This window comes from Mastigoproctus giganteus, chromosome 12, assembly GCF_048544385.1.
Source record: "Mastigoproctus giganteus isolate SK-2022 chromosome 12, ASM4854438v1, whole genome shotgun sequence".
Classification (NCBI taxonomy): Eukaryota; Metazoa; Arthropoda; class Arachnida; order Uropygi; family Thelyphonidae; genus Mastigoproctus; species Mastigoproctus giganteus.
The window spans coordinates 26150-44237 of NC_143586.1; the positions used below are offsets into that span (position 1 = coordinate 26150).

The following is an 18088-nucleotide window of genomic DNA, read 5'->3' on the forward strand; positions in this document are numbered from 1 at the left end:
TTCACCTAACTGCCCTCTTATGGATGGAAACAAGAAGCTTGAGAGAGGTTTTGGGAGCACCACCCCATTTTTGGGAATATTATATTCCATGGCAGTGCGGATTTGTGATTTATACAGAGTGAGCAGCTGTTTGGAAGAAAAGTAACACCGAGAGCGAAAGAGAAAACCAAGTTTTATAGATGCAGAGGAAGCAATATTTGACATCTGCTTGTGCCAAGAGAGATTAATAGTCAGGGTAATCCCCAAAAGAGATATATCATTTTGCCTAGAAACCGGAGTGTCACTAAAGATAAGCATAGGAGCAAAAGAATCCTTTTTGAGAGTTATAAGACAAAACTGAGTTTTAGAAGGGTTGAAATCAACTAAGTTGTCTTTGCCCCACTGGAGAATTACCTGAAGATCAGCATTTAAGGAATTGGTAGCAGATTTTTGAGAAGTTGAAGTGGATTAAGCAGGACACAGTTTATCAAAAAGGAAAGTGGAATGCAATGTGCTATAAGCGGCAAAACTATAGATAGGATTTCCAATCAATGGGAGAACGTCATTAATATACAAGAGGAAAAAAGTTGGGAAAAGAACTGAACCTTGTGGGACACTGGCATTAACGGAGAAGTTAGAAGACAGAGAGCCATCTACCATCACTCTCAGTGAGTGATCAGAGTGAAAACTGTATAACCAATTACTAAAAGCAGTTGGTAAACCATACGATGGAAGCTTGTTTAGAAGACCTTTAGGCCAAACACAATCAAAAGTCTTTGAGATGTCAAGAGCAACTACTTGTGTTTCACCGAACCTTTTACATTGAATTAGTCCATAAATGGGTAATATAGACCAGAATATCACAAGTGGATCAACACTCACAGAATCCATACTGGCAATCGTTCATCAGACAGGTTTCTAGGTAATTTAAAAGTAGGTGGTTAATTGATTTCTGCATTACTTTAGAAAGAGCAGAAGTAATTGCAATGGGACGATAATTGAATGGGAGGGATTTCTCACCCTTTTTAGGAACTAGCTGGATATGAGCAAATTCCAAGCAAAAGGAAAAACTCCTTTGGAATAAGAAAGTGAAAAAAGGCGGCAAAGAAGAGGAGTAGGTTCAGGAGCACAAGTTTTGAGAACAAGTGGAGAAATACCATCAGGACCTGGAGCTTTCTTAGCATCAAGATTCATCAAAATCCTTCTGATATCCTTTTGATGGAAGACCACAGGAGGCATTGAATGGAGCGTGTTAGGAATGGTGGGAGGTGTTTTACGAAGATCATTAATACATGAGCTCGAAGAAAAATGGGATGCTAGCAGGTCAGCTTTATCCTTGGCTGAAGTGACAACAGAACCATCTGGTTTGGACACAGGTGGGAGCAGAGATGGGTAAAAGTTGTGGCCAATAGCTTTGGCAAGAATCCATAATGATCGGCTGAAATTAGGGTAAGAAGCAAGTTTTCTACTCTTAGATTGTTCAAACTCTAATTTGGACTGATTAATAACTGCTTTACAATTGTTGCGAGCTTTGGTGTTGGCAGAAAATGAAACCGAAAAATTAGAAACAAGCCAATAATGTTATACAACATTCTTCTCTTCAACAGCCTTAGCACATTTATTGTAAAACCAAGGTTTAGATAAAGGACGAGATTTTAAAGTGGAATGTGGGATAAAGGATTCCATTCGTGGAGGAATAATTTCACTGACTCGATCTGAGCAAATGTTGACATCAGAAGTTTTTAAACAGTAATCTGACCAAGGAAAAGAAGAAAAGAAATCTCGCAGGTCATCCCATTTTGCATTCCTCTAATTCCAAACAACACAAAGTTGGGAATGGCCATGAGATAAAGGTTCCATTGGAGAAGAGACAATCACCAAGTTGATCTGAAGTGCCTAAAGGACCTCTCACTTTGACCATGTACTTAGAAGGATTGTTTGTGAGAAAACGACCAAGCGTATTAGCTGTATGATTACATCCGGAATTCTTGTAGGTAAATCAAGAATCTGTGCTAGTTCAGTAGTAATTACAAAATCCTCAGCATCTCGACCATCTGGGTCGGTGTGATTAGAAAACGGAAGCCAGCTGTTATATATGAACATTAAAATCACCAAGAAAAATTACCTCACTGTTAGGAAAGTTGGACTGGAGAAAGTCAAGTTGCAAAGAGAGGAAGTCAAAGATCTCCAAGTGATTAGTGGTGTTAGGAGAACAGTTGAGACAACAGATGAATTTTGCCCAATGATATAGATTCATTTTAAGCCAGAGAAGATCAAAGAGAGGAGATTCCATATTGCCAAGTTTCTGAGAGGGAATATCAGAATGTTCATATGCACAAGTATCACTTTTAAGGGGAAAGGTATCATACGGCGAATAATTTGGGCATCTGAGTTGAGCAGTAGTTGAATCAACCGATAACTGAGATTCTCTCAGAAAAAGTACATAGGGTTTGGTAGACTGCAGGTGGAAATGGGCATCGTTGAGATTACAATTGAGACCACGTATATTTGTGAAATTAATTAGGAAATGCTTGGTAGGTTTAAATCTTTTCGCTTATATGGAATATGGTATTACAGGATTGGATTTCCCATTCTTTCAGTAGTACTAAGATCATTGCTTATGCCAATGACCTAACCAGCTTAGTTCATGGTTGAACTCGATCCGCTATCGAATGTAATTTCAGTGATGTCTTACAAATTTTATTTCAATGGACAGTGGATAATAAATTTACAATAAGTTTGTCTAAGGCTAAAGTTATGTTCTTCAGATCACATTTAAACCTCCTCTAGTGAAGATTAATAAGAACAGGATTCCACTTGTCTCTGAAACAAAATTACTTGGATTACCAACCTTAACTTTGTCTCTCATTTAAACATCACTGATCAGATGATTAACTGGTGCTATTGAAAAATTTCTCATTCATACTGGTGACTTTCTAGATGTACCAGGATAATCTATTATAATGTCATATCCCTTCCTATGGCTACTTATGCTGCAGGTGTATGGTTTCATAGGCTTAGAACTGTTAAATTTCGTTCGAAGTTGGCTACTATGCAACGTACATTATTAATATATGTTCAGGGCTTGTTGTACTGTTTCAACTTCTTCACTACAGTTTGTTGCAGGTGTATTGCCATTGGACCTTCACGTAGTGTTCAGAGGTCTTTGTTGTAGGTTAAAAAACCATAAAATTGGGAAAAGAAATTATAACTCTATGGTAGACATACTAAAAAAAGGCATCTGTCAGATCTGTTACTAGGAATTTTTTCCGTGAGGTGATATTTTCTATAAAGCAGAAACCTGTTTGGTTCTCTTTAGACTTATATACGTCCTTCCTCTTAATGGGACATGGATTTCTTAAAGAAAAACTGTCCTTTTGGTCTTTCTTAATATTTTAATAATAGCGCATTTTATTTGAATGTCCGCTGTATAATGACTTTAGAGATGTTCTTCGTTCATCTGTTTCTACCCTCTCTCACGGGTATGAAACTTTGCTGGTGGGAGACAAGTATTCTTATGTTGCTCTTCAGCAGTTTGCATCTGATGTTTTCACAAGAAGAAGAATTCTTCTCTTTTGTCTGGTGGATCTACTCAATATGGAGCAACATTCCCTAATTTTTTTATTATTTTATATTATTTTATTATTATTTTTTATTATTATTTTTTATTTATTTATTTTTATTTATTTTTATTTATTTTTATTTATTTTTATTTTATATTATTTAGTTTTTACTATTATTTTATTATTATTATTTATTTATTTATTTTATTTTATTTAGTTTTTACTATTATTTCATTATTATTATTTATTTATTTATTTTATTTTATTTAGTTTTTACTATTATTTTATTATTATTATTTATTTATTTATTTTATTTTATTTAGTTTTTACTATTATTTTAATATTATTATTTATTTATTTATTTTATTATTATTTTTTTTTAACACCACAGGAAATTCCTTTTTTTTCTCCTCTGGAGTAGGCCTCCAGACGAATCTGGCCCATATTTGCCAACATCAGGTGGGTGAGTCTCGAATTCAGGCAGTGCGAACTCTATTCAGGCTGCACCACCTCCCGTGGTGTGGACGAGTACCCAGAATCATCTGGGTACTCGGATGATTCTGGCTAGCCAAGCAGTCAGACACAACAACACAACACACATTATACACATGAACATACACTACTTATTTCTCGTCCATCTACAGTGGTACTGTTCTTCCCAGCGATATGAGGCGGAGATGAATTGACGTTCCATGCCACCCATTACAAAAACACGTCCACACACACACGCACGCACACATGTACATCCAGGCTGCATTTCATATAGAGTAATAGTGCATAAAGACAACCAAACTGTCCTCCAAACAGGCACAAGCAGAAAAATTAGAGAGTTCATTCAATTTAGTCACCGTAACAGGTGGGTCTGGAATGACAAGGGACGCCCAAATTCTGGCCACCGCATTGCAACCAGTACCAGAGACAACTGTATTTGAGTGGACATCTTACATCCGAAAGAAAGACCCTTGAGAACACTTTTGTAGGAATATGGTTCTTGTCATCCTAAAATGGAAATTTTGACATCATGAATTAATTTAGAAATGTCGTTCATAGGAGAAGTTTGAAAGAATCACAAATAGAAGTTAAATTGCTGGTTGAAGTCTATATAATTAGTCCTTAATTTTATTTGTTCCTGTGCAAGAAGGTACTCAGGGCAATCAGTATCCTTGAAGGAATGATTAAAGTTTCTTTTTCTCAATTTACAGTTAGGACACACGAGGAGTCTCTTTGGAAGGACAATCCGAGAACTGGTGGCCTTGACACCACAGTGCCCACAAGTGTTATCCTTGCTTTTACAGAAGTTTAATGTGTGTCCGTAACCAATGCAAGTGAAACAATGGGAAACCACAAGGAAATCCTGTACTATATGCACAGACCAACCAATATAAATTTTATTAAAACCATTTATTAGTAAACGTATAATAGTCCCAGTAACCTCTAGGACTCAGTGCTGTTAACCTTTCGTTTTAGCATTCATCTTAAAATGTAGTTTTACATTCTTTTTGATTTCTTCAAAGGAAAAACTACTTTCCACCAGATTTATATCAAGTAAATCCTGGAAGAATTCATATTTTCTGGTATCACGTGAAACATCATAGACCAGCAGAATGGGGTTCAACGTTTTAGGAGTGTCAAGGTGAAATTTTAACTCGTTAAATTTTTTACAATTTTTGAGACACTCTAGTTCATGTTTAGTAGCAGTCTCAATGATGACACCTTTGTCACGCACCTTGCGGACTGCTTTAATTTTGATTTATCTCAACTCAGATTGAAAATTACTAGAGATTTCGTTTCTCACCTCATCACTAGATTTTAGTTCTGAATTTTCCCCAGGGCCAAACTATAATGACATGCTGAGGTTGAACTTGTTTAGTCGTTGAAGGGGCAGGACCAGTAAAAACCATATTAGCATAAGATTTGGTTATTTGGTCTGGAGCCACAGTTGGAGAAGGCTTCAGTTTGGCATTCTTAGCACTAATTTCAAAAATAGACTGATCCATGATGTTAAAGATTTTTACTACCTCCACCACACATTAGTGAGATTTAGATTCATTTTCAAAAAGGTTTAACAGTTTTTCTTTTAAGTTGTACACAGTATTTATTGAGTTTGCCATATTACAGGTAGGGGAGATGCAGCCAAATCAGGGTAAACTTCCATGACATTAGACAATACCACAATTGGTTGGGACTTTGAGTATATTTTGCTCAATCTCACTATCAGGAGCAAGAGTTAGATTAGCTGGCATGGATGAGGAAGGAGGATCAAGATCAGGGTCCTCCATGTCATAGGGTAAGAGCCTATGGCCAAAAAGGAAGAAAACTGAGCACAAAAAGGCAAGTTCAGTGTGTGACAGTTTTGTCCACCAGGTGGCGGAACAATTAGTAACCTAAAATAATATATTAACCTCACACAACACAGTCACCAAATTTTGTGATGAAAGGTCCACTAGAAGCAAAGTTATGCCAATTTCAATTTTTCATTCAAAGTGCAAAATTTTCCTTGACGAAAAACCAGTAATGTTCTTTCTCTAATGGTTCCACTAAGGAACGTTAAATTGCTGTGCAACTTGGTGGGCAGGTACTTGGTACACTAAGGGACCTGTACAGTAACAAACAAAAGTACTGGGCACACAAGAAAAAAGTTATGATCGAGGTAGAAAACATCGTGGGGCTGTAAATCACGCAGATCGATCACGGGTTGAGTCAACATAGTACAAAGATATCAATATCAATATAGAGCAAGACATACCATCCATTATATCCTGGATATAAAAAATAACTGAAGCACTGGTGCATCCAATATTTTGTATACTAACATATATACACAATAAGTAACCAAGCAATACCCATAATGCAATGTAGCATAGTAGCAATATAGACGACTAATATTATTTCCGAAAGATAAACAAGGTACACTTTACCATAGAAAACCAAAGCGTGATGCAAAATGGTGGTCACCATAGAAAACCAAAGCGTCTCACAAAATGGCAGTCTCCGTTGTAGGCAGCTTATATAAAAGCAGGATGTCTATTCTAAATAACCATTCTCTTCAAAAAAGGCCTGCTCTAAATGTCTATTGGAAAACACTACGAGGTCAAAGATATGGAGTCCGAAGCGAAACCAAAATTAAAATTTCATGGCATTGCCAAAAAAATTCGATACTCTTTTCTGGCCAGCTATTGACACTTAAAAATGTATGAAAGAATACCCCTGTGTCTCCCTCAGCCATACTAGTTCAAGAATTGTGTCAAAACCTTTGACACCATTCTTTGTAGGGGTGTAAAACCTTTGGCACTCCCCTAGTTTAAGGCCAAACAATAAAAATACTCTGTCAGTGAGGGAGCTAATGATATAGGGCATTCATTTGCTAAAGTTACACAAGCACGAAAAAACACTAAAATGTTTCGAAGGGAAAAACATTTAGCACTACACTACCCCTTCACTGACAGACAAACGGAAGATATCATTAGGCTGACCAAGAAATGTTCTTTAAGAGGACATTCTTGGTACTGGGAGATGGCTGAAAACACAGTAAAAAAGTAAATCCAGATAGAGTCAAAACAGCACGACTGAACACAAGACAACGCTAGTTGTCAGATAGTGACTGCAGGGAGTCCGAGTAGTGTGTATATGGGGGCATTTTCAAAGTCACGTTATGTAAAAGAGCTGAGTATATTCTTACCATGTGTATGTCATATCCAAAAATTTCGTTAGTTCATACAGCCTGTTCAACCATTGTGACAATTCATTCAGTATTCATTGAATACACAATGAATTGTCAAACTAATAGAGCAAGCCTATCTGCAAAAAAATCTAAACCTCACAAACATTTCCTAATTCATTTCAGAAATATATGTGGTCTCAATGGACATCACTGAGAGTAGATCTCAACGATGTCTATTTCCACTTGCAACCTCCCACTTGCAAACCCTATGTACTTCTTTTGACAGAATTTCAGTTATCAGTTGATTCAACTACTGCTCAGATCGGTTGCCCAAATTATTTGCTGTATGATTCCTTTTGCCTCAAAGGTGGCAATTATGCATATTCCCTGTCAAAGATTTGGTAATTTGAAATCTCCTCTTTTTGATCTTCTCTGGTTTAAAATTTCTCTACCTCAGTGTGTCAAATTCATCTGTTGTCTCTACCGTTCTACCAACTCCACTAATCGCTAGGAGCTCTTTGACTTCCTCTCTTTGCAACTTAACTTCCTCCTGTCCAACTTTCCTAACAGTGAGGCAATTTTCTTTGGTGATTTTAATTGTTCATGACTCCAGCTGGCTTCCGTTTTCTGGTCACACTTACCCAGCTGGTGAAGATGCTGCAGCTTTTGCAATTGCTAATAACCTTGCACAGATTGTTCACTGACGTACAAGAATACCAGAAAACCTTGACCATTCAGCCAATATGCTTGATCTTTTTCTCACAAATAACCTTCTAAACAGACGGTCAAAGTAAGAGGTGGTTTAGGCACCACAGATCACAACTTGGTGATTGTCTCTTCCCCAATGGAGCCTTCATCCCCTGGCTATTTGCAACCTTATATATGACCAGCGAGATTTCGTTTCTTCTTTGGTCGGATTACTGATTCAAAACTTCTGATGATAACGTTTGCTCAGATAGTGTCAGTGAAATTATTCTTGAAGCGTACCGCTAGAGGGCTGCCTTACTAGTCGGATGTGCTGATCAACGCTAAAGAAAATGTGCTTAAATATGTGTTTTAATTATAGTTATTGCCCTAAAAAGTGTTCTTTTGTAAAGAAGTCAACTAGTGGATCCTTATGGTAAGATATTTTTAAATTTCAATGGGAATTTAGCAGGCTATTTGCGATTTCATCTATATCCTTTGTTTGCGAGACCGCAGTGGTCACCATGTGGCTGGCAGCGAGGATATAAAGAGGCACAATATAAAGCGGCGGCCACGTAAATACCCTGCATTTGATTGGGTTGCAATAGACATGGATCTTAGCAAATATACATGTAGTGCAAAAACTGATGTCACCACTGTTATCGGCACCAAGAATAACCCCCAGAGAAAGTAACACCATTTTCCTAGGGCCACTTATATACTAGGTTGTTTCACCCCCCAATCTACAAGTGGGGGAGTGCCGAAATCTTTGCCTGCAGATCACACGGCAACAAATATACCCACGGACTAGTGGTTTATATCCTCCAACAGCTCTCAGAGCCTTCAAACAAAATAAAGCGTCTAGACCTCACTAATCCGGATAACTTCGAAAATCCGAAATGGATACAAACATGGTGGGAGAACCACACGAAAAAGACTGTGACTGTGAACAAGTTTACCCTGAACACCAATTCCATACTCAAGAAGTTAAACCGACACCTTTGGCTAAAAGAAAAAATAAAAATCAAATAGTCTCTAATGCGGACAGAGCAACTAGAAGCCAGAGCCAGCCAAAGGACGCTCATGATGATCCTGGCTCCCTACAACCAGGAAAACAAGTTGAAACCAAGCCGAAGGATTCCCCCTGGACCCTGCACTCCCAGAGGGATCGCCCTCGGATCAAGCACGCACTCTCAAGACAGCCCTAGAAGACCTATTAAGGGACCAGAGCAACAGAATCTCAGCAGGCCTCAGAGGCCAAATTGTTACTTTATTCCATACATAAGGCCGCCTCCCTAGCCAGGTGGGAAGGAGCAGCAGTGCATAGCACACGCTTCTTGATTAGACCGGGGTTCGAGCCTGTCACCACCAAATACGGAGGATGCGGAAAGGTCAGGAAATGACCACCACATATCCCGAAGCAATATGGCCTTAGTTGCTAATGCTCCTAAAAACCAAATAACAAATAAATAACAAATTCCATACATACTTAGAATCTGAAATAGCCACAGCTAAACTGGAGGCTTATAAGGAAGGAGGAGCAAAAAACATGCCACAGCGTATTCCCTCCTATGCAGATGCGCTGAGGACACCAGCTCAGTGTGACCACACAGCCACTCAACCAATACAAGCCAAGGAGAAATCCACCACTCGGCGACCTAACGTTGTAGTGTTGAGACCCCTTAATAAAGTGGACAAACATTCTAGTGAAGGCATTAAGCAGGCAATAATTGATAAACTCTCCAATGACCTAAGGCCCACGAAAATAAAATCGGTACAAAAGACAAGGAATCCAGGCGTGGTCATCGAAACAGAGACCACAGAGGAAATAAACGAAATAATAGCCAACCGGAAGATTGCAACCCTGGGGCTCAGAGCTGAACCCCCAAGAAGGAAGGGGCCCTCCATTCTTATATACGACCTAGATAAGGATATCAAACCCGAAGAGGTCGCAAGAGAATTGTTTGATAGAAATCTGTCCAAACATTTGCCAGATCAAAATCTAAATGATCATGTGACACCTAAGCACCCCATCAAAACCAAGTCCTCAAGCAGAGTCAACTGGTCTGTAGAACTGAGCCTTGAAGCTTGGCAAATACTTATAAATCAGACAAGACTTTATATATATTGGGGTGGCCATCGATTCCGCGAACATGTGGCTATCGTTAAATGCTACAACTGCTGCAAGTTCGGACACACATCACACACATGCTCCCAGGCTGTGCGAACCTGCTGCCACTGCGCTGGCAAGGGCCATAACTTCACCGACTGCCCAAATAAGAGCCCGTTTGTGCTAACTGCAGAAATCAGAAAATAGATACTTCCCATTCCCTCAGAGACAGCATGTGTCCCATGTACCAAAAATACAAGAGCTTGACCCAATCCGGAACAGATTATGGCACCACACCATAAACAATTGAACACTAAAGTAATCAAATTCTTCCAGCTAAATGCTAATAGAACCAGGGCAGTGGCCGACCAGGTCAGGATGAAAGCCGAGGACGAAAATATAGATATCATCATACTCCAAGAACCATATACAGCCGCCAATCAAATAAGGGGATACCCCCTACAATACAAGATCATACAGCCTGAAAATGAAATCCCTTGGACCGCTATTGTAGTCAGAAAGCCAGATATAACAGTTACCAGATCAATCACCTCTGCACGGCCTGGGCAGTCTGTGCACATTTTATCTCAGCAATGGGAGCCTTCTACGTGGTCACCCTTTATTGCCGCCCTGGAGAAGACATAACGATGGCTTCAAGGTACCTAGAACATGTAACAAATATCCTCCCTGACCAGAAACTAATAATAGGAACGGACGTGAACTGCAGGTCACCAGCTTGGTACAGCCACACCCTGGACAGGCAGGGGACAAGGAATGGGCAGCACCTGGAGAAATTCCTAGCATCATCAACGATAACAGTGCTAAACCAACCTAATCAACTACCGACTTACTCCAACCTACGATGGGAATCAACCGTCGATGTCTCCCTAGCCACTAGGAACATTGCTGGCAATATAACAGACTGGATGGTTCAGTATGCCTGGACAATATCCGACCAAAGGGTTCTGACCTTCCAACTCAACAGAGACCATCAGAAACAATATCCTGAGAGACAAATGTTGCAGAGATATGCGCTGAACACTGCAAACTGGAACCAATTCAGAGACACTCTAATAGCAGAAAAAGATACACAGCAAGCTGCAATTCAAACAAATCAAGGCCCTGACCAACTCCAAAAAACAGTCACAGCAATCATTACTAAAGCACCGAATGCTGCCATAAAACGAAGAAAACCTGCCTCAGGCACTGTACCATGGTGGAGTGCGGAGCTCCAGAGTCTCCGAAGAGAAGTCCAGGACAAACGGAAAGCATTCCAGAGAGCCAGACGCTCCTGGCCTGCCCCTGAAGTGGATGCACTGCGGGAAATCTACAAGGAGGCCAGGAACCAGTACACTTCGCTCATACGCAGAAGTAAACAACTCTCCTGGGAAAATCTGGTCGCAACCACTGGCAACACTGACACCTGGAGGGTGGTCTACAAAGTAACCACTAATAAACTCCCCAGTCGAGAGGTAATTTCAACCACCATAACACCACAGGGAGATGCTACCAATTCTTGGGAGGCTTCTGTTAACAATATCTTGGGCGAATGAGATGCGAGGAATGAGATGTGAGGATGCAACCTTCCGCCCTCATGTAGACCAATAGACACCCCAACAAATCAAGATATGCACAGGGAATTATGACTACCGAACAGAAGACAGGGAACCGGATTTCACAATTGAGGAATTACAAGCGGCTGCGCACCTTATTAAAAAGTAAGAAATGTCCGGGTCCAGACCACTTGGAGCTGGAAATCATCAGGAAGGTGGTGGAGATAGCCCCCGATATGCTACTGAACCTCTTCAATCTGTCTCCAAACTGGGACCTAACCGAAGGACTGGAAAAAAGCAAATAGTAAACTCATAATTAAAAACCCGACAAAACCACCAGACCAACCAACTAACTACAGACCAATAGCCCTACTAACAGTCTGCAGTAAACTCTTGGAACGACTCCTGTTAACCAGAATACAGGCTCACTACCTACAGGCAAACCTAATGTCCCCAAACCAGTACGGCTTTAGACCGGGAACATCGACTGTAGATGCCCTGAAGAAGGTCCTTACACGTGCAGTTGCCACAGAAAACAAATATTTCCTGGCTATCTCTATCGACTTTGCAGGGGCGTTCGACACCCTTCAGTGGCCGAGCATCCTGGCCCGGCTCCGGGCGAATGAGATGCGAGGAAACCTCTATCGAGTAATCCTAAGCTACCTCTCCAGTAGACTCATCATGGTGAATGATCCATTTAAAATACTCACCAGAAAAATCAACAGAGGCTGTTCACAAGGCTCCGTTTTAGGACCTATGTTATGGAACATCATCTTGGATGAATTCCTAAATACCGATATTGGAGAGGCGTCTTCACAAGCCTTTGCAGACAGACGACCTCATCCTGATGATAGAGGCAAACAGCAGCATCCAGCTGGAAAGAAAGGCAAATCATGCCCTTGAAATCCTACAAGAGTGGACCAATATTCACTTCCATAGGATCTCTGCAACCAAACCAGACTCCATTCTCCTCAAGGGTGCCCTAGATTACGGGAGACCCCCACAGATGAAGATTGATGGTATCACACTACGACTGTCCAAGGAACTTAGATACCTAGGAGTAATACTGGACCCCACTCTCTCCTTCCAGGCACACTTGAAATACATCCATAAGAAGATACGGGGCTTACAACCCTTGTTACCAGAGTAGCAAAAAGGGACTGGGGATTGAAAAACAAGACCCTCAAGCTGTTTTACAAAGCCGCCTTCCTGCCGATAGCTACCTATGCTTCCGGAGCATGGTACCCTAAAGTCATCATGGCGGTAAATCGCAGAATCCTCGACTCTATCCATAGAGTGATGCTGCTTGCTATAACCCGGGCCTGCAGCACAGTTAGCACCCACACGCTGCAGGTGCTGGCGGGAACCCTACCTTTAGACCTCGAAGTAGCTAAATGTGGAGTATTATATGAACTCTCCAAGGGAAGAGCCTGCACCTTCGCCGGCTTCGACGCAGATCCTACTACAAACCCTTTGACTGAGAAAAAGAGACAAATCATCTCATGCAAACCTGGCAAACAAGATGGGAGAAGTCCCCAAAGGGAGAAGTCACCAAACGATTCTTCCCCAATGTTGGCAAACTCTATCCAATGGCTCCAGCATGGTTCACGCTGGGACTCCATATAACCTTCCTGCTAAGAGGACATGGTGCCTTTAAGGCTAAACTTACAGCCCTGGGCATTACAGATGACCCTACTTGCTGCTGTGGAGAGCTGGAGAGCTGGCATGACCTTATGCATGAATGCCAGCTTTATGATGACCTCCGATGCCAATTCATCAGCTAGATCACCTTTTTGCCCAGAGATAGAGAACAGTACCTCCTGGACGGGAGGCAGGAATATATTGCCTTCTCAAAGTTTGCTGAAGCCTTGTACAGAAGAAGAGGGGACCTGAATGCACACTAGCCACATAATGGCTAGAAGCCAAAATGTGCATAACACCAAAGATGACCTACTAAGCAACCATGAAGATAGACAAAAAATCGCAGCTGTTCTGGCAGCCTGAGACAAGCACTAGCCTGGCTCTCCTTTAATACCCCTTCCTGGCAGGAGGACAAGATGACCAGTCGCCTCGTTCCCCTGCTACCCCACCTTTCCTTCTGGTGAGGCATGGGCATGCCTCACTGACCACCTGGGGGAATCTCTTCTGTGTCCCCCATACTTCTGCTTTTTCCTCCCAACCTTCTTCCTCCCCTCCCCCACTCTATCTATACACGACACGAGCACCCTACAACTAAATTTAATCTAGCCCAAAAATAATCTTTACCCAGTCTCGGCATAATTATCCTATGCACTGCCAAACTCCTGCCATATGAATGCATGCACACCTGCTGTATGCAAACATCCAAAGTAATTACGATTGCATGGATGTATATATATTATGTATCACTGTTGTGTATGTGTGCCTATATGTGTATGTGCTTGTAGGTGTACGTGTACATAAGTTTTTTTCTAGGTCCTAGCTGCCGAAATCTCAGGAAATTAAGTGGCAGGACCTCTCAGAGAAAATTTTAGTCTACTGGTGTTTCCTGGTCTGCCACCACGGGGCGAATGTGGGGCAATGCTGGGCTCCAGCAGGGGTCCAGCGGCTAAATGACCAGATGAACAACGGTACACGACATTACACAGGTACAATACCCACACATTTTTAAACCTCTGGCATTCCCAGGAAACTGGTACACCTACAAATAAAGCAAGGCAGAGCTGGGGGGAAACTCCTGATGCCGCATGACAACAATATACCTTAACCTTACACCTTATCCTTGAAGCATGGGTAGCACAGTGGTATCATCACTGTCCTCCCCACACAGGATGGAAAAGGCCAGGGTTCGAATCCCGTCGATGATGCGTGGAACTTTAATGGGATTTTTTCACTCCATGGCTGAGTTAGTCGGTCTTAGGCATAGATAGCAAGGTTTTTTCCCTCAGAAACTGGGATTTTTCGTCCAGCAAAACAGGCAAATCGACCAGAGAACACACGCAATTTACAGACACAAAATACAGGTTAATGTAATAATTTACGGGTAACCCTAATATAGTAATTTGTTTTTTTTTTATTCTTGAAGGAATGGAATCCTTTATCCCACAGTCCACTTTAAAATCTCATTCTTCATCCAAACCTTGGTTTTCCAATAAATGTGCTAAGACTGTTCAAGAGAAGAATGGTGCATAATTTAATTTGCTTGTTTCTAATTCTTCAGTTTCATTTCTGCCTACACCAAATCGCGCAACAATTCTAAAGCAGTTATTAATCAGTCAAAACTAGATGTTGAAGAGGCTGAGTAGAAAACTAGCTTCTTCCTCTAATGGTAACTGAGCATTCTGGTCTCTTGCCAGAGCTTTTGGCAGCAACTTTTACTAATCTCTGTTCTCACCTCTGTCCAAAACAGATGGTTCTGTTGTCACTTCATCGAAGGATAAAGCTGACATTCCATCCCATTTGTCTTCCAACTCATGTATTAATGATCTCAATAAAACCCCTCCCAACATTCCCAACATGCTCCATTCCGTACCTCCTGTGGTCTTCGGTCAAGAGGATGTCAGAAGGATTTTGTAAAATCTTGATGCAAAGAAAGCTCCAAGTCCACTTATTTCTCCACTTATTCTCAAAACCTGCACCCCTCCACTTGCTCCTAATCATTGCCCCCTTCTTTTCACTTTCTTTTTCCTTTTGCTTGCAAATTTGCTCATATCGAGCCAGTTCCTAAAAAGTGTGACAAATCCCTCCCATCCAATTATCGTCCCATTGCAATTACTTCTGCTCTTTCTAAAGTAATAGAAAAATGAATTAACCACCAACACTTAAAATACCTAGAAACCTCGCGTATGATCAATATTTGACATTATGGATTCCATTAGTGTCGATCCACTGGTGATATTCTGGCTGACGTTACTCATTTCTGGATTAATTCAATAGAAAACTTCGGTGAAACACAAGCAGTTATTCTAGACAACTGCCATTTTCTGGAACAACATTCCTTCATATGTATTTCCTGAAAATTAGTCTACAAAAGTTTAAGTCCAATGTCAACAAATATCTTCTTTCATCTTCCAAACCTCCAACACAAGCATGGTACTAAGTAATATAAGTTCTAATACCTCTCGTGTTTGGGATCTACATAAAAAAGCAGAAGAGAAAATATCATTCTCAAGAGCAGAATTCCCACAATAGGAAAGAACCATCAATTCTATCCATAAGTCAAATTATCTAGTTTAGCAGGAGTACAGAACTGTTATAACTTGGTAAGAATATTGTAGCAATTGCTAACTCTGTGTTCATTGTATATTTATGAAGGCCTGAGATGTTTACATGGCAGAGATTGGACACCGTTGTGTCAAAGGCTAAAGACCCCCATAATTATGGAATGTCTGAGTGGGGTTGTATATGAGAAAAATGGCCGGATTGCAGGGAATGTTATGTTGTTGAAACAAGACATCGGTTTAAAGATCATATAGGGGAGCATATCTGTGCAGTGAAGACCTCAAATTACGGGAAGTCTGCTGTGGTGGAGTATTTTTGAGAGAACCATCAAATCTATCCTGAAGAAGTTATGTTCGACAAGGCACACAGATTTTGGAATTTGAATGTGGCTAGACAGCTTTCAAATTTCCTCCTCTATTAGTAACATTAATAATAGACAGAGAGAGAGGAGTCAGCATTCATCCCCCCTTTGAAGCTGTGGTTCTTGGACAGCTTTAATAGTTGCGACTGGCATGTTTCTGAGCAATTTCCAGTTCCAGTGCACATGGAAAGAATACTGCCCTGGTCTTGTAGAAACACATGCTGTGAACGATGAGCCCAGTGATATATAAAGAAGTACTGTACATTAAGTTTCAGAGTTGAAAAAAGGAAGTGGATGCCTCTCAAAGCTTTGGTATTTTCTTGTTTTTTCTGTTTTTCTGCTTTTATCAGTTTTTTTTTGCAGTTGCAATCTACAGTTTTATTTTATTTTATTACATATTTTATTGTACAGATAAGTATCTTATTTTATCAATTCTAACCAGTGTAATTGTACCATTAATTTCATTTCTTTTATTACATTTTATTACTATTATTATTATCTTAATACACGGCACCTCTAATTCATTTTATTTAATGTAATAAAACTTTATAACGGTTGGTGTAGGATCATGCAGTCATTTTGTACATGAACATTCTCAAACCCAGATATGAAGAAAAAAAATCTTAATTAATTTATCAATAAGTTAACATGAAAGATCAGTCGCATGTCTAGAACGTACCAAGTTTTAAAAAAATTGAGTAACAAACTGCATTACTTATTGTCCTGGGGGATAAAATATTAAATAGCTTAAAAAAAACAAGTAAATTGTAACAAGATTGTACAATAAATTTATTGCGTGATTCTGATCTTTTCAAACATTGCATTGATAAACTTTGCATAATACAAAAGACTAATAATATTGAATCAGTGGGTAAATGATTAACTGGCAAATGTCAATACAAACAAAATTAAGTCGCTTTAAAAAAGAAAATCTATGTGTGAAGAAACGAGAGGAAATGAAGTAATTTTAGAAGGGAAAGAAATGTTTCTTTTCGATACACTGAATGTTGTTTGTGAAAGACTAATTGCTGAAATGAATACATGAACAAAAGTATACACCAATATTTTAGATACTTTTAAAATATTAAAAATCTCGATTTAGATGAAACTGAATTCAACACTAATATCGATAAATTAATAACATTCACTAGAAAAATTTTAAGACGAATTTATCCAATTTTTGCTGTTTATTAAAGGATAAAATAATATGAATGGAATGTATAATATCATTAAAAATAGACTAAGATCTATATTTCCCAACGTTGAAATAAATTTAACATATTTTAATAACACAAGCAGAGAATTCTCATTTGTCATTTTCTGTTCTCATACGAGGAAAACAATCTCAGGAAAGTTTAATTGAACATAAAATGAAAAATTTCTCATTGCTATTTATTGAATATGAACTAGACAAAATCATTATTTAAAATCATTTAATAGATATTTTTGCAAAGGTAAAGCTAAGGAAAAACTATTTATGCAAATAAATTGAATGAAGATATTTTTGTAACAATTTTTGATATTGTTTTTGTAAGAAAATTAGTAATTACACTAATTTTTCTTATTATTTATGTGTTATACTTTATTCTTGTTGGGCTCCCATGGTTTTGATTGTGCATGTGGCCCTGATTCAGATCGAGTGGGTGCTCGAATTTATGGTTTTCAACCAGCATAATGAGATGAAATGAGGAGCAACAATGAAAGGGCAGTGGACGCTTGTCATGAATCACGGCATTGGAATCAATTCACTGACCATGTGATATCCTGCCCAGAGTGGCTGGTCAACTCTGGCAGGACATCACATGGTCCATACCCTCATGGGCCATGTGTCACAGAGTATTTCAGTACTCATCTTTATATTGTGCAGTATTACAACATGTGTTTAAATAGATCGATAAAAATATTTGCTTTTTCTGATCTTATTTATATTTGCAAGTTTTTTTTTGCCTCTGGTGTCTTTAAAGTGGGCCCTATACA

General features: G+C 39.6%; 1 protein-coding gene across 1 annotated transcript in view; it reads right to left on the reverse strand.

The window, feature by feature from the left end:
* The window catches only part of LOC150076625 (2-Hydroxyacid oxidase 1-like), a 228425-nt gene that overhangs the window by 21687 nt on the left and 188650 nt on the right, over positions 1-18088 (reverse strand). The gene's annotated exons all lie outside the window — the stretch shown is intronic.